We start from the raw sequence: 26323 nt of genomic DNA on the forward strand, positions 1-26323 counted from the left end.
AGCACACAGCACCCCAGGGGTGGAGTAACACCATGGGGCTGATCCACGCTCTGAGTTGGGTGAGAGTACAGGTTGGGCCCTTTGCCACCCCCATGCCCAATTCAATATCCAGTAAAAGAGAATAACTTACGTGTTTGAGTATGCGCCTGAGTGTTGCACTGTCTGGACATTACACAGGTGTTTCTATGAAATACGAATTGACTTTATTTAAATAGAGCAGCTGTAAATCTCAGCTCACCACTCAGCCCGCATCTTATCAGACCTCTCGCCAGCACTATCACCTTCTCCGCTTTCTTCACTGGAGTTCCACGATACTGTGTGTTCTCCGTTTTCTCCTTACTGCACCGGTAGTTAGCTGTGTCTGATTCCCTTTATATTCAGCAAGCTGGTGGTAAAACATTACCAGCAGCTGTCCTTTTAAGAAGAACCTACCGTACAAATCGCTGTGGAATTTGGAGACTTTCTTTCCCGCAGAGCTCTCTAACCAACCAAGTGCCCACACGCAGCTTTCGCTCGTCCTGGTGGCTACTCTCCCACCCCTTCTATCATCCAGTAATCGTCTGGCTCTCTTGCCTCTTGTCCCCTGTGCTCTGGAACAACATCTCTTCTTTCCACTTCACCTGCGGTTTCCCATGATGCCAAACCATGCCAGGTAAAATCGAATTCAATAAAAGCAAAAGGATTCGAGGATGAAAACGGCCCACGGAGTGCAGATGTAGAACCACTGCCCACAGGGCAAGCTTCTCCCGCGCGATGCCTGGGAAACTAGCAGCGGGCTGTGGCCACGACCTCCTACCTGCGGCAACGGCGCCTGGTCTTTCTCCCCCCGAGTGAGGTCCCTCCTGGGATATCAGATTTCTACGTTGCTGCTTCTCAAGCCACCCGGTCTGCGGTATTCTGTGACAGCGCCGACTTCCATTTTGCACGCATCTCCCCAGCCTCTGGGGAGATGTGTCTCCTCTCTCTGACTTTGACCCTCTTGCTCCCTCTTATAAGGATTCTTGTGATTATACTGGGTCTAACGGGAGAAGCTCCCCATCTCAAGATCCTTAGCTGAATTACATCGGCAAAGTCCTCTTTTGCCATATAAGGTAAGATAGTCACAAGTTCTGGGGATTGGAAACTGGACATCCTGGGGGGGGGGGGACATTATTCTATCTACCACAGTGTCTTAGTGGTGAAACACTTTAAAGTCGGCCCATACTATCCGATAGAAAGCATGAGGAAGCTTCAGCTTTCCATAGCTAACCTTTCATTGAATAGCAACTATCTGCCAAACTCCATGATTTGTTGGGAATGTAAAACAATAGTGACAACAAAAGAATAATAGTAATAAATAGCACAGCTACCCGTAAAGTAGGTTTAGGTACTAAGCAGTTGAGATAAATTATCTCTAAATCTCATAAAAATCTTGAAAGCTTTTATCTTCACTTCATAGTTGCAGAAACCAAGGCTCAAAAATGGGTGAAACAGCAAAAACTGGAATTTGAACATGGGTCTTCTTACTCAAAAATGTATATATTTTTTAAGATTGTATTTATTTATTTGAGAGAGAGAGAGAAAGAGAGAGACTGAGCACAAGCAGGGGGAGCAGCAGAGGGAGAAGGAGAAGCAGACTCCCCGCTGAGCAGGGAGCCCGATGTGGGACTGGATTCCCAGGTCCTGGGATCATGACTTGAGCTGAAGGCAGACGCTTAACCGACTGAGCCACCAAGGCACCCCCAAAATGTCTATCTTTTGAACTCAAATACACTGCCCCACTTTTCCCCTCAGAATAGCTGAGGGCTTTCCCTCTGTTGGTGGCAGTAGAGAACTGCTTCTGTGCATTCAGCAGCTCACTGTCCATGGAGAATTGGGTTCAATAGGTCTGACTCTTGTCCTCAAAGGAGTTTTAGTCTAGTCTAGCCTAGATGTGAATTTTATTATATCAACATAATCCCCTTGTCTTCTTCCCTTTCTTTAATTTACTAGACGACCAAAATACAAATATTTCTTTTCAGTTTCTGGGAAGATTTAAATATTAAAATCTATTTGTCCTAAGGGAAAGGAGAATAAGGTTTCTAATTGCTAATAAGTTAGGCTCCAAGTATAAAGTCTATTGTGGCATAAAGTCTATTGTTTCGTTAAGTTTTAAGGCCAGAGGAAGTGGTTTGGATAAGAATGAGATAAGAAGGAATTTCCTTTTGAACTAAAAAGAGCTGTCCCTGGACAGAGGAGATGGGGAGAGTTCAACAAGATATGTCAGTGCTAAAACATTAGAATCCCATTGGTATGGGATTTCCTTCTGACCCAACGGATAAAGACTCTGTAAGGGAATTAGCTTGATTTGTAGATAGTAAAGAAATGCATTATTTCGTAAGCCTAGAATTTATAACTGATATATTTAAAGAAAATTAACTGATATTTATCAAGTGTCTGGTATATGCTCAAAACAGTCCTAGGCATGTTGGCACATAATTAAGCACATAATTTAGTATCTTTACTTGATGTTTGAAATTCTGGATGGAAGTTGGGAGTGGTGAAGCACATCGAACTATGATTTCACTTCTATCAGAATTTTGTTTCTTGCTTATGTTGAAAAAATTGTGCCCAAGGTCTGAAATTAAAAAACAAAACAAAACAAAAACTGAGAAGTAAATTGTTTTCCAATCAAGCAAATTCATTGAAATGTTATTTGTTCCTTGTTGGCTAATGTGTGTCATTGAAAGAGTTTGTAGCTTCTTTTTTTTTTTTTTAAAGATTTTATTTATTTATTCGACAGAGAGAAAGACAGCCAGCAAGAGAAGAAACACAAGCAGGGGGAATGGGAGAGGAAAAAGCAGGCTCATAGAGGAGGAGCCTGATGTGGGGCTCGATCCCAGAACGCCAGGATCACGCCCTGAGCCAAAGGCAGACACTTAACCGCTGTGCCACCAGGCACCCCAAGAGTTTGTAGCTTCTGAGAAGAGAGCCAAGGGCATAAAGAGAGGATTGTCTGTTAAAATGGGGATTTGGGTATTCTTAGCTGTTATGGGTTGAATGGTATCTCCTCAAATTTCATACGTTGAAGTCCTAATTCCTGCTACCTCATAATGTGACCTTATTTGAAGATGGAGTTTCTATAGAGGTAATCAAGTTAAAATGGGGTGATAAGGGTGGGTCCTTATCCAATATGACTGGTGTCCTTATAAGAAGAGGAAATTTGATGGTAGATACACACACACAGGGAGAACCCTATGTGAACATCAAGGCAGAGGTCTGGGTGAAGTGCCAATGAAGGTCAAAGATTTCCAACAAACCACTGGAAGAGAAGTGAGGCACGGGACAGAGTCTCCTTGTCAGCCCTCAAAAAGAAGCAGCCTAGCTGACACCTTGATCTTGAACTTCCAGCCTCCAGAACTGTGAGACAATAAATTTCTGTTGTTTAAGCCATTAAGTTTGTGGTACTTTGCTACAGCTGCTCTCAGAAACTAACACAATAATTGAACCCTTTAGGGAAGAAGTATTTAACAAAGAAAGATTTAACAAAATCTTGTAAGTCTCCATAACCCTGCTCAACAGATATCTAAAAACTCTCCTCCTTTCCTGTCAAATTTTATTATTAGCATTTCACTCAACGGCAAAACTCTAGACCTTGAATTTTTCAGATGTAAGTCAATGGTGCTATACAAAGCTACCGATTGTTCTCTGTGTATACCAAAATCACTTCATAATGTGGTAATGGTTTTAGTGACATAAGCCTTGGGGCCGAGGCAAACTATAGAAACTGCAAAACATGAACACTTGTAAGTAGATTGTATCTCTAAAAAGGCTAACAGCAAGACAAATGCTAATTGGGCTGTTATATTCAGAGAAACTAAAATTTTATACTTAATCTGTAGATTAGTACAGTGATGTCACTTTTTTTTTTTTTATAAACAAAGCAACTTATTGTTCCATCAAGTAGCCAAAGGTGTTAATGAACTTAGAAAGGAGAATATGGATTAGAGTGACTGTGGGGATTATGTTCATCCAAGAATAAAAATTCATGGCACATAACAAGATTTTCTGAATCTTGCTTGTAGAAACTGCTTGAGCCATTCTACTTAAATTTTGAAGATAATTTGACTTATTGGTTAGAATCCAAGTTATATGGTATGGAGGACAAAAGAGTTTCTAAAATGCAAAAGTTAAACTTTAAATAAACTGACTTCTCATTTCTGATTTATATAGCATAATCAGACTGAAGATAGGGTATGGGGAAAATATAAAGAGGAATAAGACACTCCCTAGTTTCAAGAAACTTATGGTTTATTGGAAGAGATGAACTACTGTAACCAAAGAATTACAACTTAGTGCTATGGTGGGCCTGGGAATAGATGTATGACAGTCTCCCAAACAATAGTCTGGTCGTTCAGTGGTCTTTCTCTTAGCTTGGAGAATACGATATGAATGATGACAGTCTTTATACAATTGTTCCTATCTTTGGTCTAGGGAAGTTTCAGAAAGGATGTGTGTCAAAGATTGAATGATGCATGTGGTGCTAATTCTGCTCTTGCAATGCTTTCTCTTAATATCACTGATTCTTCTTAGAAAGCCAGAAGGACAGGGATCATATCAAAATATGCAAGTTGGACATTGGTTCAAACTTGGCAGCCGTTCTGAATTTCTTCCAGAGAGGACTATACTAGTTAAGGAGGCTCATCACTGAAATGTTGGGATAAGAACTCTAAACTCTATATGAACTTAGAGGTTAACCATTATCATACATGATTTGATATGTCTATCTTGTGATACTGAAGATTCATTTTACTCTCCCATTTTGGCTTTGATACATATGTAAAACCAAACACTCTCCTCCTGTTTCTACTATTGTTCCTTCACCTAGTTGCTCATGCCACAGAACTGGAAGTCATTCTAGTTTCTCCTTTTCCTTGGGGAGTTGCCTGTTGTAAGATAGTTCTCCATGGGTTTCTTGCATTTCGGCAAGTCAAGCAAGGCGAGTGCCCATTGTTCTGTATGATCTCAACAAGGATGTTTGTAGAGTGAAGAGCCTTAAAAGATAGAAGCAATGTCTCTCTCTGGAGGAAAGTGCAAATATGCTTATAGATGTGGAAGACACGGGTAGTGGTGTCTCCCTCTAGAGGAAAGGGCAGGCATGCTTAATGCTCATGAAAAAAATTTTGGGTTCCCTGAACTCAGAGTTCTTTCCTTATAATGCATTCTACTGTGTGTGCAGATGTCATCTGGCCCTTCTTTGTGTGGCCCTATAGACATGGAGGCTCAAGAAACTGGCATGAAAATGCAAATACTCAGGCTACTTCTATTGTTATGAGTAATAGACTCTCGTCGTCTCTGACCCTGGATACTTGTATCTGTTATCAACATCCATGAAACTATGGCAGGTTAAATTGTTATCTTGCAAGTAGGGTAAAATTTCCCACCTTTTACAATTTTTGACATTTCCCTCCCTCACGTACCGACTCTTCCCCTGAACTGGGCACTGAACTTTATAGGGTATTTCCCCTTCAGAACTCTAGAGTTCGTTTCCTCTGAAACCTGATTTCTGTAGCTAATTAATAACTTCCTTAAGACTAGTCTTGCCTTTCTCTTCTTCTTAATTAGTCCTCAATGTTACTGTCAGAATGATCTTTCTAAAATAATAACTGTAGATAATTCTCCTGATAAAATCTTGCATTGTCTTTCCCAGGAAGGTAATGATGTCAGGATAATTGCAAACTGGGTGGAATGGCATCAAAGTTTTCATGAACCACTCCCCTCCCTGATTCTTCCACTTAACTTCCCCAAAGTGCATACTACATTCCAATCTTAGCAAAGTATGGATTCTTCAATTCCTAATATTCTTCCATAGTCATGCCTTTGTACAGGCTAAAACAAGCCCCTATCCTGGCCTGGTAAATCTTGTCCATCAGGAGTCAGCTAAAGTTCTCTTCTACAAAGAAATTTTTCCTGACATCCCACTTCCCAATATGACGTAGATATATACCTGTTGCTTCTATAACACCTTAAACACATCTCCAAAATTATATTTATAGCATTATATCATAATTGTTGGCTTATTCATCTTCAAAATTATATTTAATTATATTTAATGTTTGCTCATTATCTGCTAAAGAAGAAAGCTCTATCTTGTATCCCCCTGGGTATCACACAGTTTCCAGAAAATGCAGGTGTTCATTAATCCTTTCTTAGATACATAATTGAATATATAGTTGATGAGTGAAGCAGAATATAGACTTGTTCTGGAAAGAGACACATAGCCAAGTTCTTAATGTAGCTGTCTTTGGTATATGCAGAATGTAGGTCAACCTTTCACTACCAGTTGTTTATGATAATTACTGACACATTATCTATACAAGAATTATAAATATCATCAATGAACTGGCCATTCGATAATTTCTTGGCCTCTGTTGACACAGCTGGTCTTGGTCTATGTTATTAACTTTATGCCAGTCAGTTTGAAAAAAAGTCATATTAGTGATTGCAACAACTCTGCATGAATGAATCCAAGTTTAATAGTAAAAACAGGGTCTTCCTGAGTTGCACTGCGGGAAATCTGAGGACTGCATCTGGGAAATGTACGATAACAACACCCAAACTCTGCTCCTGTTTTCCCTCAGAGGAATGCCACCCATCAGAAAGAAGGAACACTCGGTGACTACTTCCTTTTGGATTTAAATACATCCCTTTGCTTCCTCCCCCAAACTGACCCTACATTCCCAACAAAGACAAATCAAGGGAAGAAGGAGGATATCTCTTTTGGAGCGAAACTGCCAAGTAAGGAAAATCAAGAACAAGTAACCAGAGAAAGTTATGACTGGAGCCCCAGCAGAGCAGCCCATGCCCTTCCTTTACCTCTCTTTCCTGTGTATATTTTCATAGCCTCTCAGTTTCAGTTCACTGGCAGCCCTAGGAACGAATGCCAAGTGGGAAGATGTGACTGAGGGAAGAACTCTGAAAAGTGAAATGCCCTGGACTCACTGTTTGAACCTAAGAGGAAACTTCACTCACTTCCAAAGGCCAGATCATCTCAGATAGCAGCCCACAGGCACGCATTGCCTGGTTCCCTCCAAGGCTGGGCACCAGGAAGAACCTGTGATTAGCTGGTGTCACCTCATCAAAGTGCAGAGGAAAGAGACTGGCCATAGTCACTCAGAGGAAGGAGATCCAACCAAGATTCCTACCTGAAACAAAAACCCTGTTCTCTGGAACAGGGGTGGAGATGGGGACAGATACTTCCTCTATGAGACAGCTTTGAAGTCATCCCTTAGTAAACATGTCTCCTCTCCAAGCTGTGCACACACACTGGGCTACCACCCACAATTCTACCTCTACCACCCAGAAGGAACCCCAGGGGGAATGGCTTTCCTCACACTGAGGATGAAGAGGAGGACAGTGGGGATGCCCATGACCTCCTGGTGTTGGGCACTGGGAACTGTGGTGCTGGTTTCCTGCTGCCACAGGGAGCTGGTATTAGAAGGGTCTGCACCGAGTTTGAACAGGCATATTTCTAATGTGTTTTTTTTTTCTAAATGTAATATTTATGACAGGAAATCAGGTTAGACATTCCTGAAGCTAGCAAGAGCTTATGAACACACTGTCCTATCCTCCCTGGACATGTAAATGCAGTTAATCTTTTGAAGGAAGACCTAAATACCTCACTCCTTTACATTTAACCTGAGCCATCGGAGGAATGCAAACATTGATTTGGAGCCAGGCCTCTGGTAAAGGATTACCATATGTGGGCCACAAGGAAATTCCTCCCTGCCGCCAGAGTTTATACTGCAGTGAGCTATGAATAGAAAGTTTGTGCATGGTTATGAATATGGATAAAATACATCACTCATGGCCAGGGAATGGCAAGCAAAATTGAAAACACATATTTTGGATCACATAATATTTTCAAAAATATATTTAAAAGAAAATAAACACAGATTGTGTGTGTTCATTTACTGCTTGAAGTACCTTTGGGGAAAAGAGACATCAACAACTTTTCTTTCCAAACCATGTGCTTTTCCTTGTGCTTTTTAGCACAGAGCTGGACCCTCTGGGAAGGAACGGGGTCTTGTAGAGTGCATGGTAAGTAAGGTTTACAGGCAGACATGATCTCCCCTTCCTGTAGGAGACAAGGAGTTGAGTCTTTGAGTATGTCCAGAAGGGACCATGTGGCTTGGGGAGATGTGTTCAGCTCATTCCTGTTAGTATAGTTTACTCTTCCTTCAGTCTAGGAAGGATTTTGCTGGCGTCTGCATTTTAGGCTTTCATCTTTTTCCATGGACATCAAGACGGTATCTATGTTGTTAAGCATCCAGATGAAAACTGAAAATTTGCCATTTCATGTCAAACATAGAGCTCTGGCCTCTAGCAAAATTAAGAAAGAGGAAAACGTGGTTTTTACTATTGACCCCACTTTCATAACCACACTCCATCAGAGCAAGTCCCTCCTCCTCCTACCGGGGGCCCAGTCGCCTGCTATCTGTATATGCCCAAAGAATTATACATTTGCATGCCACGTGAACACAACCTCTTGGATTGGATAGCTTATTTAATTTTCCCCTTCTCTCTTTTATTCTGCTTCCCTCCAACTAAATTTACCTGTTCTCTCTCTTAACACCTTGAGATCCTGAGATCTACTGTGGGATAGCTAATTAATCTGATAATTCAGTGTGTTATTCTGTAGTCAATTCCAGGAACATATTTTCATTTAATGTGGATCCTCACATTTTTCATTTTCTCTCCTACTCACTTCCTCATCCTCAGACACTCCCTCACTCAGAGCATTGAGCTGCAGCAACATAGACCACAGGACACACTACTATCACTGGCTGGAGCTTACACTGACATGTGACCCAAGGACAGGAATCTGTTGTCTGACTGGGATCCTATCACATCACCTGGTACCAAAGACTCAGCCCAAATAGAGATGTAATGTGTCAATTTTATTATTTCACAGGAAAAAATAAGAAGACCACCTATTGTTATCGTCTGATTTTACAAGGTCCTCATGCGGAACACGGATTAATGGCTGTGGTTAGGAAGGGTTAGGGTTTCCAGTCCTCACATTCAGTTCACATGAGACCCAGCTATACTTGGTTTGCTGTTTTTGATTTTTGTGATTCTCTGTCTGCATGCTGGAGCTTTCTTTGCAACCAAGATGACACTGATGAGAAAATAAGGAATCTCCTGGAGATGATGCCTCCATCCTAGGAAGGAGTCTACCCGCTTCATGTTAACCTCTAGCTCTGCTGCAACAGGAAGTGTCAAAGGGTTACCTCACCATTTCTAGAGTAATTGATTAAGGGGAAAATATTGTGGCAATTCCCTGAATTAAATGAAAGTCTGATCCTTTTTTGGTGAAAATTTGAAGTCAGTTTTACCACCCATGAAACAAGACAGGCCATCTACACATCACTTCCTATTCCTTCTATAATTGTAACCCCGTATTCCATAATATCAACTGCTGATTAGAAATTAACTTTGTGTAACTGTTAGATGTTCCATTGTTGGCTTGTGCCAATTTCATCTGCATCAGACAGCTTCCAGAGTGCAGAGATAGCGTCTTTAACTTACTTTGCATAGTGTTTGGCCTACTGATTATTCCTATGAGTGTTGAACAAAATTATTTTATGGTGATCACCCCACTTAATGTGGATGTATGTGATGATAATGTTGATAAACTTTAAACTAAAGATATGTCACCTGCAGTTATAGGCTATCACTAACTGATACTCTATGATGTTTATTTTCTGTCTCCTCTTCTAGAAAGTAAGATCCGTGCAGACTTGTTTGTTACTGCTACATCCTGAATGCCTAGAACAGTGTTTTTTTTTCTTTCTTAATTTTTTTTAGCAGTGTTATTGAGGTATAATTGATATACAAAGAACTATAAATATTTAATGTGGACAATTTGATGAGTTTGGACATGTGCAAACCCCCATGACATCACCACAATCAAGATAATAGACATAGCCATCACTTCCTGAAGTTTCCTTGCATTCTTTCGTTTTTGTGTGTTTTCGTTTTGTTTTGTTTTTGTGGTAAGAACACTTGTTATGAGATCTATTCTGTAAACAAATTTTGCAGTGCACAATCCCGTACTATTAACTACAGGCACTATGTTGTACAGTAGATTTCTAGAATGTACTCATCTTGCATAACTGAAACTTTATACCCATTGAAGACCTCTCCATTTCCCCTACCCACAGCCTTGATGTCTTTTATGTGGACACTCAATAAATATTTGTTGAATGAATGAATACTTAAAGATTAAAAAATCCTTGAAGAGGAAGCAATTTCCTCTTCCATACCAAATTTTAGTGTTCATTCTTCTGCAGACAAAGTGCTTTTCTCTACGCTGTGCCAGACCTACTTTTTCTTGACTGCTGTTACCCCAGACTTTAATGAATGGTTGACCTACTTGGTGCGATTTTATTTTTTCTGATAATGTGGTATTTTTGGAAGGTACATACCTGATAATATTTCTTATCCCTGACACTGATGTGGTGACTAAAAAAATATACCCCAAATATATGCTCTTGTTGCTAAGTAATTTGTCAATGTTTGAATAGGCAGCAAAGGAGGATGTTTTCATAGTATTTAGAAATAGAGACGGCAAAATAAATGGTCCATTTTCCTCTCTCAGATCTGCCTTGTTCTTTTATAAATAAATACTGTACATACATACACACACACATATATACACACATACACATACAGGCATATAAATAGATAATTAGAAATAAACTGTGGTATATATCTCAATTTAAGAAGGTTAAAATTTCCACAGAACTCTTAGGAAAATTAATTGCAGGAGAAATATGTTCCAAATTGCTTCAAGGTTACTTGGAATGCTATCTCTATATGAAAAATGACTTAAATACTGAATTCAGGTCAATTTTCTACAAGTTTTGTTTTTATAGGAGAGAAAAACCAGTCAAGTAGTGATTTGTAAGAAGATTTTCATTCAGTTTTACTGTTGTTTTTACCTCAGGGAACATTTCTTGAGAACCACATGTATTTCCAAAACTTAGTAGATTTCATTTATTTTGCAACAATCCCAGAAAAGAAATAATGAGCAAATACATTTAGGATTGCTTATGGACTATCATTGTCTTCCTGACTGGAAGAGCATTTGGAAGTAGGAGAAACAGTATTGTTTGTGGCTGGGAAAGAAGAATCATACGTGAAAATTATTTAAATTATTTTATTTGCTTGTACAACTGACACACAGACATTTTGCGTCTCCCGTAGTATAAATATAAAAATCCTGCAGCATAGATTTTATCATCTTTGCAACTATAAATATCTGTAGTCATTTTATAACCAGCTCACTAGTCCCTTTTGGCATCAAAAGCATTGATACTTTATCAATGTTATTTTTTTACCTACCAAAAGCATTGATACTTTATCAATGTTATTTTTTTACCTACATAGAGTAAACATAGCTATGTTTTCTTATTAAATGCTTATTAAATTCTTATTAAATGCTATGTTTACTCTATGTAGGTAAAAAAATAACAATTTCCCAAAAATCAGGAAGCCAAACATCCAGTTTGAAATGTACATCATACCAAAAAATACAGAGTACATGACCCTGCCATTGAACTGCTCTCATTACATGAACTGCAATTTTTAGCATATGGAAGAATGGCTGCCTAACAGATTAGCCATGATCGTTTATGCCTTTTTATTAATAAGCTCATAGTGGTTTTTTTCATGTTGTTTTTCTTTTATTCTCTGACCTTCCTTTTCAGTTGATACTGTTCTATATTTGCCAGTGGATCAGATACACTATCACTAGGAAAGTATAAGTAAGTTGTAAAGGAATTCATCCTTTCATATATTTTCAAGACAATAGTCAAATAATCTGTTTTAAAATTTAAATACAACAAAACCAAAGCTTCCTTCATAATCACTAGACTAGCAATTCATAGTGGCCACAACAATGGAAATCTTGTTGACCATGGGCTACCAGGGACCCAGCATGTTGCCTGGCAAGAATTGCACACCAAATACTTGCTGACAGACTAGCACATAAAGAATATGTTCTGACAGAAAAGTCAGCTCAGGGATGTGTCTTTTACTAAGGGGAATGTCAAGCACCAGCCATGCTAACTAGACGTGCCCTTCAAGGAAATGACCAAAAACAGATACGTAATTCAGAGAGGTAAACACCTTCAAAAATTTTAGTAGAGCTTTCTATGTCCAACACCATGTGAAGAATTTTACAAATTAGAAATCAGTGGTTTGAATAAACCCAGAGCCTGAATAGCTATTTCCAGCTTTTCAAATGTGCAAAACACATTTTTCCTCTTCAGCTTCCAGGAGAGACTTGACGAATCAGCATCATTTCAGGAATTGTTTTCACGGCCTTACTCTCAAGGAATAGACAAAGGAATGCCAAGAAGCACAGTAACAACAACAAAAGCCAAATACACAAATGGGCAGTTCAGATACAGAAGACCAAGTGTTAATATAGACCAGTCCAAAATGGAACAGTTTTTGGGTCACCGACTTCTAATCATAACCGACTTCTAATGATAACTGGTATGGCCCTACTTTTTTTTTTTTTTTTAACAATTGAAACATTGGTATGCAATAAAAATCAGGTATAGGGTAGAAAGTGAAAGATAAAACTGATGAGCTGGGCAGGGTCTGGAGGGTACATAGTCTGTTATGACATACAGCAAAGGTTAAACTTTTAGAACAATGGTGATTCCTTGGATGGGGATGATAAGGTGTGTTTTGAGGGGGTTGAGAAGAGTTGCAGGGATAACACTCACATGATCCCTCTGTCCCCATTCAAAAATAGAACATTACTCATGACCTCAGAAGAACTCAGAGAGCCCTTTCAGAGAACTAGCTCCTCTTTCCTCCTCAACGAGAAGTAACTCTGACCTGTACTTATGACTGTATCCCTTGAATCGAGGCAGAGGCTTGTAAAGGTCCCAATCAATGTAGTTTGTGGAAATGATGCTCTGTGACTACTGGAGGTTAGGTCATAAAAAGGATGTGGCTTCTGCCTGGCTTTTTCTCTCAGGTCACTTGCCCTGGGAGCCCAGTCTCCATTCATGTAAAACCAGGCAACATGGAAGGATCATGTGTTGACATTCTGGCCGATAGCTCTAACTGAGCTAATGGCCAACACCAGCAGCAAGCATCAGACATGTGCGTGAAAGAGACCCCCAAATTATTCTACTCATAGCTTTTGGTCTTCCAGTTGAAGTCCCCAACATTGTAGAATGGAAACATGCTGTATCTGTTTTCTCTGTACAAACTCGTGACCTACAGAAACTGAGAGATAATAAATAATTATTGTTGGTTTAAGTCATGTGTTTCAGGATAATCTTTCACACACCAGTAGATCACTAATGCAACAGTTAACTGTATGCCATAGACTTGGTCTATAGGTAATATAAATGCTCATAGAGGCACACAAACTTCCAAATACCAACTCAATTAGAAGATTTCTTCTGAACCCTGAAACCATCACTTGGGTGTAAAAACATACGTGCTTTAATGGTGAATTCTATAACAAAAAGGTTTTTCATGTGTTCAAGTAAATCCTTACATTTCAGGAAAAAGTGTGTGTGCAAGTATGTGAGTATACACTATAAATAGACTTATATGCTATCATATATATGTACATGAATGTGTGTATATACTATGAATATATATATTATAATTAACCTTGGTTCCAGCTAAATTATGTATCTTTTCATTTCATAAAAAGTGATGATTGCAATCTGCCTTTGGGTAAACTACTGATAGGATATATCTGAAAAAAGTGTGAAAATTTGTTGGGTGGAATGGGGAGTGTGCTAACTTGTAACTATGCACGAGTGGCATAATTTTATAAATATTTTCATATGATGGAGCAGCCAGCACTTTCCCTTACACATGATGCTTTCCTGCTGAACAAACTTTAGGCAAGACCTTCTGTTCTGTGAATTTGGTCTTACTGTTCCTGTTGTCACATCATCAATAAATGGCAAAACATTAATTTTTTTAAATGCTAACTACCGATGAAAGACTTAATATGAGAAAACCTGAAAAGTACACTCAGGATATAGGGACCAAACCACTACGAAATGCTACAGTTGAAGAAGTCATATGTTTTTACTTCACTGTTTTATCGGTGTTTCCAGACCTACATTTCTTTCCACCAGATATTGTATTTAGACTTATAAAACAAAACTTGTAAGTGAAACACTGCCATGGAGGGACCAGAAGATCCAATGAATGACTAGTAGGTGTGTGGTCTGTAAAAGCCACATTATTCCCTTCCTGGCCATTTCATTCAGTGAAGTGGTCAGAAATAGTTCTTTAATGCTAATTCCTGCTCAGGAGGTTCTCCATGCTGAGGACCACGCTAAATGGAGTAAAAAAACAAAAGCCTTCCCTTTGTAACCATAGTCAAGCTCAAATCCCACCTCTTCTGTAAGGTTTTCCCCAACTGCCCTTGATCTCTCTCTCACCCTGATTTCCTGTGGCTAGGTGCTGTGCCATCAGGCACTCTATTACATATCATTCTGCTCTCCTATTCACGAATACATTGCAATACCTTCACTTCCACCAGATCTTTGAGAGCAAGAATTGCTTCCCGTTTCTTTTGTATTCTTCAAGACACCAAGTTTAGGGCTTAGAACATATGCCATGAAGCAAGTATTCGCTTTTGGCTTATTCATTTGAAAACATGACCAGATAAAAATGTACCTAGAATCAGATGATTATAATGGTGACGCTTATATTGTTGATACTTAATAACATGTTTTCCTTCCACCCAATTAGAAGTATTTTCTCATTGGTCTCACCATGTGTAAGTATCAGAATGAATTTCTCATTGTAATTATTAACAGGTTACTTGGGCCCATTGCTTAAAATAAATGTTTTCAAAAGAGCTGGGGATTGATAGGCAAATTTATGAAAATATTCAAGAGATTTCCCATAGTAAGCCTTTTGTTGAGTGGTTATGAATCATTGGGTAACAAGCAAGGCATGTTTCATATGGAAAGAGGGGTTGGATTAATTAATCTCAAAGATCTTTTCCATCTCTTTGACACTTTGACACCTTCTATTGAGCAGCAAAGGCAAATCTCAGATCATGCTAATGAAAACCTTTAGATTAAATATATTTGCCTATATTTGGATGTATGTGTCAGTCTTTAAAACTCGATCAACAGCAAGGTGGCATTTTACTGAACCAGTCCACGACAGCACAGGCTGAAGAAGGCTCCAGTGTGTTTTCATATTTCACTGATGAAAAACTGTCTGAAAAATGGTGTTTATAAAAACATTCCTTTGCTGATTGTCTGCATCCCCTGCAGGGTTCAAGTGAGGGGTTTAAGAATCCGGGGAGGGCAAAGGCAGTGATGGGTGAATGCATCCTTTCTCACCATTCTAGAGGTCATCCTCAATAAGGCCACTCTTCTGTGGGAGGTGGGAAGGAATCTGATGCTGCCTGTTTGTTTTGGCAGCCTGTGCCCTGAAGATGCACACATCCAGAGAATGACAGAGAGCCATTTTTCCAGGCCAAGGCTAACTGTGTTTCCGTAACACTGTGGGAAGCTGCAAATGCAAGCCACACAGGCTTGTCCCCAACCTGTGTACAAACAACCTTCTGCTTCCAGAGATACCGTCCCTAAGTCACCTTTCATTCATTGATGACTCATTTTAAAAATTAAGGAAAGAAAATGCTGAAGAGGTGTATTTCATATCTTAATGATCAAGGTTATCAAGGACATAAAGACTTTCTTCATCATTATTATCATCAACACCCACAACAGCAGAAGCAGCAATGCCAACGGACCACCCAGAGAAGTTAAGTCTCCAAGGACTCCTTGCAATCCTCAGAATATCAATTTATTGCTGTCCTTGACTTTCATAAATTTATTATTCTGAGAGCCGATGTTCAAATGGTTCTCAAAATTAGTTCTCTACACATTACTGAGTATAATTATATTTTGTTAACATAAATCTCACAGCTTAGAATTCTTCACAAACCACCTGTTCAGATCCCCAGGTTCTCAGAAGATAAGGTATCAGCATAGTTTGAATCCAGAAGGGACATGAAGCAACGTTAAGCACCACTATATTACAGGGTTTAAAAGTCTCGTATATAGAATGTCTAGCTGCCTACAAACCAGAAGCATCACAGCTCATGAAACAACTATTCTGGACTAATGTGCTAATCCTGATTAATTGTTTCCACCTATTTTTCTTCATAGCATACTCTGATTTTTCCTTTGTATTACTATTACTTCTTGATTTTGAATGCACTTTACATATGTATTCGCTGTTTTACTTAAACCATCAATGGAAATTTCTGGCATTTTGGCAAGAAAAATTCTCTCTCAAACTCTGTTCTGACTTCTGTTAGTCAAATTAGTAAGCAGGATGTGTCTTTGAGCAGGGTCTTTCTAGCCGTTCACAGCCAGCTATACCAGTCACACAAAAACTTGTTTTTCTGAATAGGGTATAGGCATAAAAATCATAATAGTTAGCCTTTTATCAACCGTTAATACCATGTCAAGCACTATACTGTTTTGTGTGCATTAACTTACTTAAACTATACTACAAACCTGCAGAGTAGGACCTGTGATTATCCTCATTTCTAAATGAGACATAACAGTTAGGTAACTCGCCCTGTCACAAAGGGAATGCAGACTGGAGATGAGATATATTGATATATCAGCATAGCTAGAATAGTGAGCTAATTGTACAGCTTTGTGATGTCACATTTAATGGTTTTACTTTTTAAAAACATCCATCAAACACAACTACTGATTATGGCGGTATGGCGGACAGGGTTTTCTGAGCAACTTCCTGCTGAAAACAACTAAAATGCCGATGAAGACAAATACATCTATAACCTGGCAGTAAAGGAAAGGATTATTAGAGGGCAAATACTAGGTGAAATAAAAACCAGAGAGGTGACTTGAATTCTGCTTTTATCTTAATGGTAGTCAGTAAAACCTGGTGGGTTTGAGCTTATGAAATGAAAAGACATAATTTACTGAAACCAGGGCTATGCACACACACACACACACACACATTATATATATGTATATATAATGTATATCTAGATATATAACGTATATCTATCTCCATTTGTAGTATAAACACGTATATACATATATGCTAACATATAAATTTATTTATAGTACACACACACGCACGCACTTTTCCTGAAATATAACTATTAACTTGAACACATGAATGACCTTTTTGTGATAGAATTCACCATTAAAGCAAAAATGTTTTCATAAGTGAATGATGGTTTCAGGGTTCAGAAGCAATCTCTAATTTATCTTGCAAATGATCTGAACAGGATCTAAACATCTGTGTGCCTCTTTGAGGATCTTTCTGACCTACGGGCCATAAAGTCTGTGGAAGATATGCAGATGTACATCAACTGGGAGAAACATGAGAAACTGTTTTCTAGGCCTGGATAATAACTATCTTTCAATATAATTATCCCTGCGGTATGTACAAAGAGAGTTTTGATTTTTCTAGAGATCCTTTTTAGAACTTTATGTGCAAACAAATGGCATGCACATTTTGCATCTTTGAAAATACTTTTGGTGTAGGATGTTGTTTTCCTGGGTAGGTCCAAATATTCCATCTCCACAAGGAGTTCATAGACTTGTTTCTACTTGATCAGTGACTTGAGTAATTAAAAACCCTGTGTATGAGACCAGGGTTATTACCAACGTCCAATTTAGGAAAAATATCTCTCATAGATGAGCATTTTCCCTTCAGGGAATAGTTTAGTCACCTGGCTCTTGTACCTCATTATTAATTCACTGTTAACTATTTTAAAAATGATTCACAGTCACTGCAGAGCTGTCGTTCAATAGTTTTGGCTCACTACTGACAAATACAAATGTATCACAGGATGCTTCCTCAAAACACAGACCCCTGGATTCTAAAGTTGAAAAGAGTATTGCAGCAACTTTCACTGAGGTTTGGATGATCTGAACCTCCTTAACTAGATGCCGTCTGCATTCAGCTCATACCAAAGATACTAACTCAGTTTCTGTTAAGCAAAGAAAGAAACAAGTATTACCCTAAGAGAATTATACTTTTTTTTAAAAAGTATGCTTTAAAGAAATGTTGAAATGATTTGTAAAAACTTTTCAGTGATTCAAAATTTTTTACTCTGAAAAAAAAAAAACCATTTAGAATATAAGTAGATGAAGAATCTTAGGAAATTGAGTGCTGGAAATACAGCAATGAGAAAAGACAGACTGAAGTCTGGTCTTCGTGGAGTTTCCATTCTGGGAGGGGAAGGCCAGAGCACATCTCATGTACAAGCATATTTATACTATGAAATGTGGTCCTGACATTTAACTGTGACTACCCTTATTTCTTTTCGAAGGACAAAGAAGGACAGAGCAGGCATAATTTAAAATTATTTATAATTCTTTTTAGACATTCCAGAGAAGTCAGTCAAAAAAAAAAAAAAAAAAGAACTCAAGGTAAAAAGGTTTTTTCCCCCCCTTAGTCAAAAATAACAAATGAATGGAAAAAATTGTAAAAACTGCCTACCTGTGAGAGACCCACATCTCATCCTTTGGCCCTACAGCTCCACCTGCCCTTCGCTCTTGTTTGCTCTTCTATCAATATCTATAGTCTTTGTTTAGATTAGCTGTTTTGATTGATTTAAACCCAAGATTATGTTAAATTTTCAAGGAATGTTTTGGTTATTTCTGTTAAATTACCTATTCATTTGACTACTTTGTGTACCGATTAATTATTTGCTCATCAGTTAGTCAGACTTGATCAGAACACATTAATCCCGTAATCTATGAAGTTGGACCCTTGTTTAACTGAGCTCTGAGGCACCATGATAAGGTTGTTTCTCAACAAATTTGAGTTGTTGGTTGCTGCCCCATCTGTTAACAGGAGTGAAAGACTGTGGTTGATAAGTAGGCTATTAACAGTCCCAAACCTGTTACAGAGGTCAGGGGTCAAACAAAACTGAAAACCTCAAAGGGGAACTGCATCTATGACTCTCTCTTCCATTTCTGGAATGACTTTGGTGCTATGATCACTCCAATTGCTGAAAAGAAAAGGCTCCAAGCTATGATCCCACCCACCTCTTTGTCCCCAGGGTTAGTCATAGGCCTGTACTACAGGCTGGTGTTCCCTATTATTAGTTCTAGAATAAGTCATCCAGTACATTTATTCCCCCAGGCCTTATTATAAACTACCTTTCATGCAAAGGCCAATCCCCAGCAAGAACCCTCATTGCCTTCCCCTTGAAGGATGTATACAATTTAAAAGAGTGTTGAGGTACATCGAAAACCGGGGATGTACTATATGGTGACTAACATAATATAATAAAAAATCATTATTAATAAAAAAATAAAAATAAAAAATAAAAGAGTGTTGAGGGACCATAAATATTCTAGGGCTATGGAAAGACTCTCAGGACCATGTAAGGTTTTCCAAATATTTGTGATTTGGAAAGTCAGGTCAACCAAGTATTCCTAAGTCAAGGACAAGACCCAAGACTCAGCCTTCTGTCTAGGTGTGAATTTAGTGGCTAAGAGCATAGGTAGTCCTGGGTTCATATCAACAGCCACTAAGTAGCTATGCAGTCTTTGGCAAGATATCTGCCCATCTATGTCCTTACCCTATAAAACATTTGTGTGGTTATCATGGAGATTTATAGGTTAACGAATAAATGAAAGCAAGCTCTTAGCTCAGTATTCAGTAAGAGTTCGCTATTATTGGTAGTTTTAGGTACAATTTTATTCTGTGACCAGCTTTCAACTCCAGAGTAAATGTTATTTAAAGCCATTTATTTCAAATTAATATTTACAACACATAATTGAGTAGCAAAAATAAATGAAATTCACATTGATGAAGAATAGAAGAGAACGTATTAAAGATCACCATCAAAATAAGCATGAGTGCCTATAGTTAACAATATTGTATCGTATGCTTAAAAATGTGTTAAAAAGGTAAATCTCATGTTAAATGTTCATACTACAATAAAAAAGAGAAAAAATTAATAAAAAATAAAAACATTTTTAAATAATAAATTCAGTTTCTCAGGAAAAATAAGCATGAGTATTCTTTCATGAAAATTTGTTTCAGATTATTTATTTGGATGGAATATATATGTGTGTGTGTGTGTATATACATATGTGTGTGTGTATCTATATCCATATCTATCTCCTGGTGTAAGGTGTATTTCTTAATGTGAATTATATCAAAAAAGCTAAAAAAGCACTGATCTAAAGTCTACTCTGTTAAATTAATTTGTTTAGTCTGATAGAAATGAATCTCTGTTCTTGGTGGAAAGGGGAAGGTTCATCATGCAGAATACCAAATGGCCCAGCAGTTTTCATTTTGGTATTGTTGAATTAAATCTGCCAGTAATATGGTGATTTAAAAAATGGAAGAAGCTATATGTAGGAATTATATTAAGTGATCTAGCTTTACATGAACCAATGGCTTCACAAGATTGGCCCAGGGTCTGCAAGTTTATTGTGTAAAATCACGTATTATGTGCCAAATGTACCCCTTCCAAGATGAAAGCATGAAGCCATAAATCACATTACATCAGTGATTTGGTGCAGTTGTGCTCGGCTGCACTTTTGACATGTGGGCTATACAGATATACAGTTGGTGAATAAAAAAAATCTAAAAAATATACAGAACAAATTCTTCTTCCTCTTCTGCATCTTTGTCCTCAGGAATGTATTGTATATAATACAGTGCACAGCTTTTAAAAATTAGCTTCAACTGATATGTGTTAACTATATCAAACAAATGAAGGGGATTCCTAATGAAGTGGCTAAAACCAATTGCATAAACATTCTTGGTAACTAATGAAAACAGTCCAAGAGTATAGGGACCTGATTCTTTCACCTTTCCCAGCTCCAGGGAATTAAGGTCTCACATAACATGGGTTTCGTTCAGTGTTTTCCACTCCAACAGAAGTTTTCTTTGTAAGACTCCTTCAAGTAGCATACCGATGGGGCTAAAGGAATGACTTTTTAAAAATCTGTTCTGTTTTTTTCCCAGATTTTTCAAATATATTAACTTTGGTTTCAGCTCATCTTTCCCACAGAAAAAAGTGGGGAAAAAAGTGCTTGTTTTCATCTGGCCTGGGCTACGATGTTTTCCTTCAGTACAGAGAGAAGTTGAGAGGCCATGTGTCTGGGTCACAAAGACAGATCTCAGCTGTGTTTTTCAATGTGCAGGTAGGTGGTCTCAGCCTTCTTGGCAGAACACAGTAGTCATATAATAAAATGACTCCAGGGACAAAGTGCCTTTGTCAACCTGCCCTCAAAGACAGTGATTCCTCCTCTTCTAATACAACAAAGTTGTTCTCTTCAGTGTTGCAAACCTTCAGAAAACCTCAAACCCTGTAGGATAAAGAATCCCAAACAAGTCCCTCTTTGAAAACAACAACAACAACAACAACAACAAATAAAAAAGATTCTTTAAGATGTGTACGGATCACATCAGTGAAACATGAACTGAACCTGAGTTATGGCAATATCACGTGAAGAGCACAACGAGCACACCAGTGATCCACAGCTTTGGTGTACAGGCTGTTGAGAGAATCACATGCCAGCCACATAAAATCTATTATAAAACACTAGAACCACACAAGCTAGGTTGTATTATGCAACTGATAAGGAGTAAAATTCTGCCAATCGTTCCATTCATAGGAATGAAGCCATGACAATCTTGTGATCAATTAAATTAGATAGGCCACACTCTCTTGCAGAAATCTTTTACATGATTTATATATTTAGAGATCTCGGATTACACAAATTATGGCCTATAAACTGTTACTGGCTTGGTGAAGGTATTTAGAAGCCTTAACTAGTTCCACATGGAATAACCAACTGATTAGCATATTTTTATGATAATATGTTTCTTTCATCCTGTTTACTTCAACTCCATTTCCCTGCATTATTTTTATATGTGGCGCAAGAAAAAAAAAAAAAGCAAATAAACCAGGTACTGAATTCTCAGTTTCCTAGGCATTGCATGCATAAAGGCTCATTAAAGGACGTGATAGAACCGAGTTGGAATTTGGGAAGCAACTATAAAAAGAAATAGTCCCTCTGCCAAGTCTAGGAGGAAAGACAGATTGAAAGGTGACACAAATAACATTTGGAAGTGCTTATATAAGGAGTAGGCTTAACTCATACTTCTAATGGATGTTTCTGTAGCCTAGTTAAAAGAAGCACGCAACCAGAATAGAAATTTCTGGGTTAAATAACTCCAAGAGCATAAAGCACTATTTGCTATTTTAGTGGGGGGTCACTATTCAAACATAACATCTTTATAGGAGATTACTACTATTATCTGTGTCTTCATAGTCATATCTTTACTTCTACAATATACTGTGATTTTAATCATTTTATGACCAAACTTTGCCGTATCAATTGCTTAAATTTATATACCACCTAAATGTCTTAAAAGCTACTACTATTTATACTTGCACTAGTTTCTTAAATGGCAATTTAGTCCTACATTTAGTGTTAGGAATAGAGTAAAATTAATGAAGAATAGGTTATGAGTTCAATCCATGGCAATCTGATTGAACATACTTCTCTTCCAAGGCCAGGGAAAGCAGCTTTGTCCTGGCTAGCCCTCTCACAAATTTAAGTCCTTTGCCCCACAGGAGATTGGATAGGGAAATCAAAATAGAGTTCCATCACCAATGCTGAGCACACTACTGAAATCCTAGGACTTCGAGACAGTGAGTTCTGAATAAGAACATTTTCATTTCATTACATGGATTATCAACAATCTAATGAGTCAAAGATGCTGAACCAAAACCACAGGGTCAAGATATGCCTATATAATTTCTAACTGAAGAAACAGCTTTAGATAGTAGGAAAAAAATGCAAGTATCGCATGAATCTCTGAGAATCTTAGTATTTGGAGGCAAGATGGAGTTTTGCTCCACCTCCACATAAACTGTGATTGCTACTTTTACTGTTTAGTGTTTTATTTAGTGTGTTTTTCAGGGGCTCGGTGATAAGCTTGTCTTAATGGGGATTCCATGATCTGAGAGATCTCATTAATAGGAAGTTTATTCTAGTGTGGTTCTTATGTTTTTAACCAGACATTTTTGAGGCCTTGATGAAGTCCAACTATTTCTGTGTGGACCACATGAATTTTATGGGAGTCATTCCATTTATTTTTATTTAGGGAGGAACCTGTCAGGAATTTCTTTTACCACAGAGCAGACACTTTTTGTGATGATTAGTTGTTCTTTGTAAAATACTGATGGAGTTTTCGATGTGTTAAAAGTCCAACAGAGCTGAGAATTTAAAGGTCATAAAGGAGAATTTGAAGAGAATTTAAAGGCTTATGGAAGAGAAAATAGTTTCTAGCTTGGCAATTGACAAAATGAAAACTGATAATTATATGTTTGGGTCTCATGATTCATTGTTATTTATATAGATACTGTAATTATTTTAACTATATTGATTGATAAATTTGGTAAAAAATCAATAAATTCACCAAAATAATTATTCATACTGGTAGTTTAATCCCTCACAGATGAAATATTGATTTGTCTGACAATTTGTCTTTCACTTTTCTATTATTTGACCTTTTGGAGATAAGAATTAATCTAGAATGGTGAGGAAAAGTCAAATCTAAATAGAAAACATCTTAATTGTATTTTAATAAGGTCATTGAACATAGAGGGTAAAACATAAAGATAGTAGGGCAGGAAATAGCATTGACAGCTCTTTGTAGAGAAGTAATGGAAGAGTATAGAGGACACTATATTACTCATATCATTTAATCATAAAAGAATAAATAACAAGGAGAAAGAGAATTAAAAAGTTTCTTTCATCATGATTTTTTTCTGATCACACATTAACTTTAGCTCTCATATTTATCTCTTCACAGACCTACAAATGTCCTCCTTATTTTTCTTTATTCCTTAGGGTTTTTTTGTTTCTCTGCCAAAAATGCTTCCCTTTCCCTCTCTGTTGGTCAATATCTAATCTACTCTTCAAGTTCTTGTCCTTCATTATACCTCCCCTGACTACTCTTATCCACCCTGATCTCAAAATAGAAGAACTGAAGCATTTGTTTGTCTTACAACTTTAGTAGATTGCAAGTACTTAGTGAAACAAACCCCTGGTTTTCTCACAATAAACTAGCTCAATATTCCCAAGAGGTATTAAAAAAAAAAACTATTGTGATAAAAAAGTAAAGGGAGATATAATAAGAAAGGAAAGACAGAGCCGAAACGTGCTGGCAGTGAATAGGTAAACTAAACCTGTGGAACAAGTGAAAATATAGCTTAAAAGAGGCAGTGACCTAGCATGTCCAGCAAACAAAAAATTATGAGACCCACGCAAAGAAACTGGAAGATGTAATCCAAAATCAAAAGAAGAATCAGTCAATAAAAGAAGACTCACAGATATCAAGGTGAGACCTTTCATCAGAAAAATGGAAACTATAGGAGGGATAAAATGGAAATTATAGAATGGAATATACAGTATCAGAAATGAATTCATTTGATGGGCTTAATGGTAGACTAGATACTGCTGAAACAGGATCAGTGAACTTGAATTTAAAGGTAGACCAATAACACTTATGCACACTGATGCACCAAGAAAAAATAATGCAAAAAGAAAAAGAAAGAAAAGAAAAGAGAAAAAGCCACAAACTGACCAGTGTCTGAGATCTGTGGTACTTAACAGATTCAAGTTTAGTGAACCCCAAGCAAGACAAATATAAAGGAAACCCAAACTAAGTACCTTATAGTCAATCTGCTAAATGCTAAGAATAAAGTGATCTTGATAGATTACATTCCAGGAAATATCAATAAGAATAAGACTGAGTTCTCATTAGAAACAACATAGGCCAGAATACAGAAAGATGACTTTGAAGGACTGAAAGGAAAAAAAGATAATATCATACTAAAGCTGACCAAAGAAAAATCAGTGCTGACAGAATTCATTTTCAGCAAATCTGAACTACAATAAACACGAGGAGTTCTTCTGTAGAAGGGAAAGTGATACCTGCGAAAACCCTGATTGGCAGGTATAAATAAGGAACATCAGAAAGGAAACCATCCACAAATCATCAAAAGAATGATAAACAGAAGCCAATCTATCTTCAATGTAGCTTTGAGACATCTTGAAACTTCAGGAACACACACCCACAGAGAAAGAAAAGGAAAAGAGAAAAGAAAAGAAGAAAGAAAAGAAAAGAAAAGAAAAGAAAAGAAAAGAAAGGAAAAGAAAAGAAAAGAAAGAAAAGAAAAGAAAAGAAAAGAAAAGAAAAGAAAAGAAAAGAAAAGAAAAGAAAAAAGAAAGGCTACCAAAAATAGAGATCAAATAAGGGTATGTAAAGATGGAGGGAAGGAATGACCCAGCATTCAGTCAGTGCTGCTGGAGCAGCTTTCCCCTAACAAGTAGCACATGATATGGTTTTCAAATAAAAACGTCCTACTTAGAACCATCGGAATGCCGTATGGACTGCTATGTGGAGTTTCCATGGACTCCATTTGAGACTAAGTCTTAAGAGCTAGGAAGGCTGAGATGCATGGAGAATCACATAAACAAGCCACATGGACCATTTCCAACATGGCTCCCCATAAAATAATCTGAGCCTAACATGTAGAATGATCTTTTAGTCTGTCACCCAACTTCCACTTGCGTTCCTCTGTAAACTAATCTCAGTATAGTATTCAGAGGGATTGTTTGAAAACTTAAATCAGATAATGATAATCCCATTTAAAACCCATTGTGACTTCCCATCTCAGACAAACCCAAACCCGAAGCCTTACCCAAGCTTTTAAGGTCCTCTGCGACGTGACCCTCATAACATCTCTGAAGCCCTCCCCACCCTTCCTGTCACTCTAGTGACACTGGTATGCTTGCTGTTCCTACAACACACTAGGCATTTTCCTGCTTTAGGGCCTTTCCTCCTTTGTTCCAGCTGTTCTCTCTAACTGGAATTCTCTTGCCCCACATGCCAGCAATGCTGGGGACTTCTCCAACATCATCTTTTCTTAAATTCACTTTTTCAATAAGGACCAATTTTTTGTACTCCTCTTGCATCCTGGCCCTCTCTATCCCCCTTTCCTGCTTTTTTACTACATAGCATTTAAAACCATCTGATACAACTATCCATCTCACTTATTAGTTTCCTTACTCTGTCTCCCATATTAGAATTATGCTCCATGCTTACTTTCTTCTGCATCCTCAGCGCTTTGAATAGTACTTGGCGCAGAATAGGTTATTCATGGATATTTAGTGACTACATCAATAAAATAAGAAATAGTTATAATTGTTGCACAGGGGAGGGAAACATTTATGAACAGATCTGTGAGTGA

The 26323-nt window shown here is 37.8% G+C and overlaps 1 long non-coding RNA gene across 3 annotated transcripts in view; it reads right to left on the reverse strand.

Moving 5' to 3' along the window:
• The window catches only part of LOC113259452 (uncharacterized), a 351228-nt gene that overhangs the window by 67357 nt on the left and 257548 nt on the right, over positions 1-26323 (reverse strand). The window contains exon 6 of one of the 3 annotated variants that reach the window (XR_003317597.4): positions 11045-13272. The exons of the other annotated variants lie outside the window; for them this stretch is intronic. This is a non-coding gene — a long non-coding RNA (uncharacterized LOC113259452). Of the gene's footprint in view, positions 1-11044; positions 13273-26323 lie in introns of those variants that run through there. 3 annotated transcript variants of the gene reach the window in all.

This window comes from Ursus arctos, unplaced genomic scaffold (genome assembly GCF_023065955.2).
Source record: "Ursus arctos isolate Adak ecotype North America unplaced genomic scaffold, UrsArc2.0 scaffold_13, whole genome shotgun sequence".
In the NCBI taxonomy this organism is placed as follows: domain Eukaryota; kingdom Metazoa; phylum Chordata; class Mammalia; order Carnivora; family Ursidae; genus Ursus; species Ursus arctos.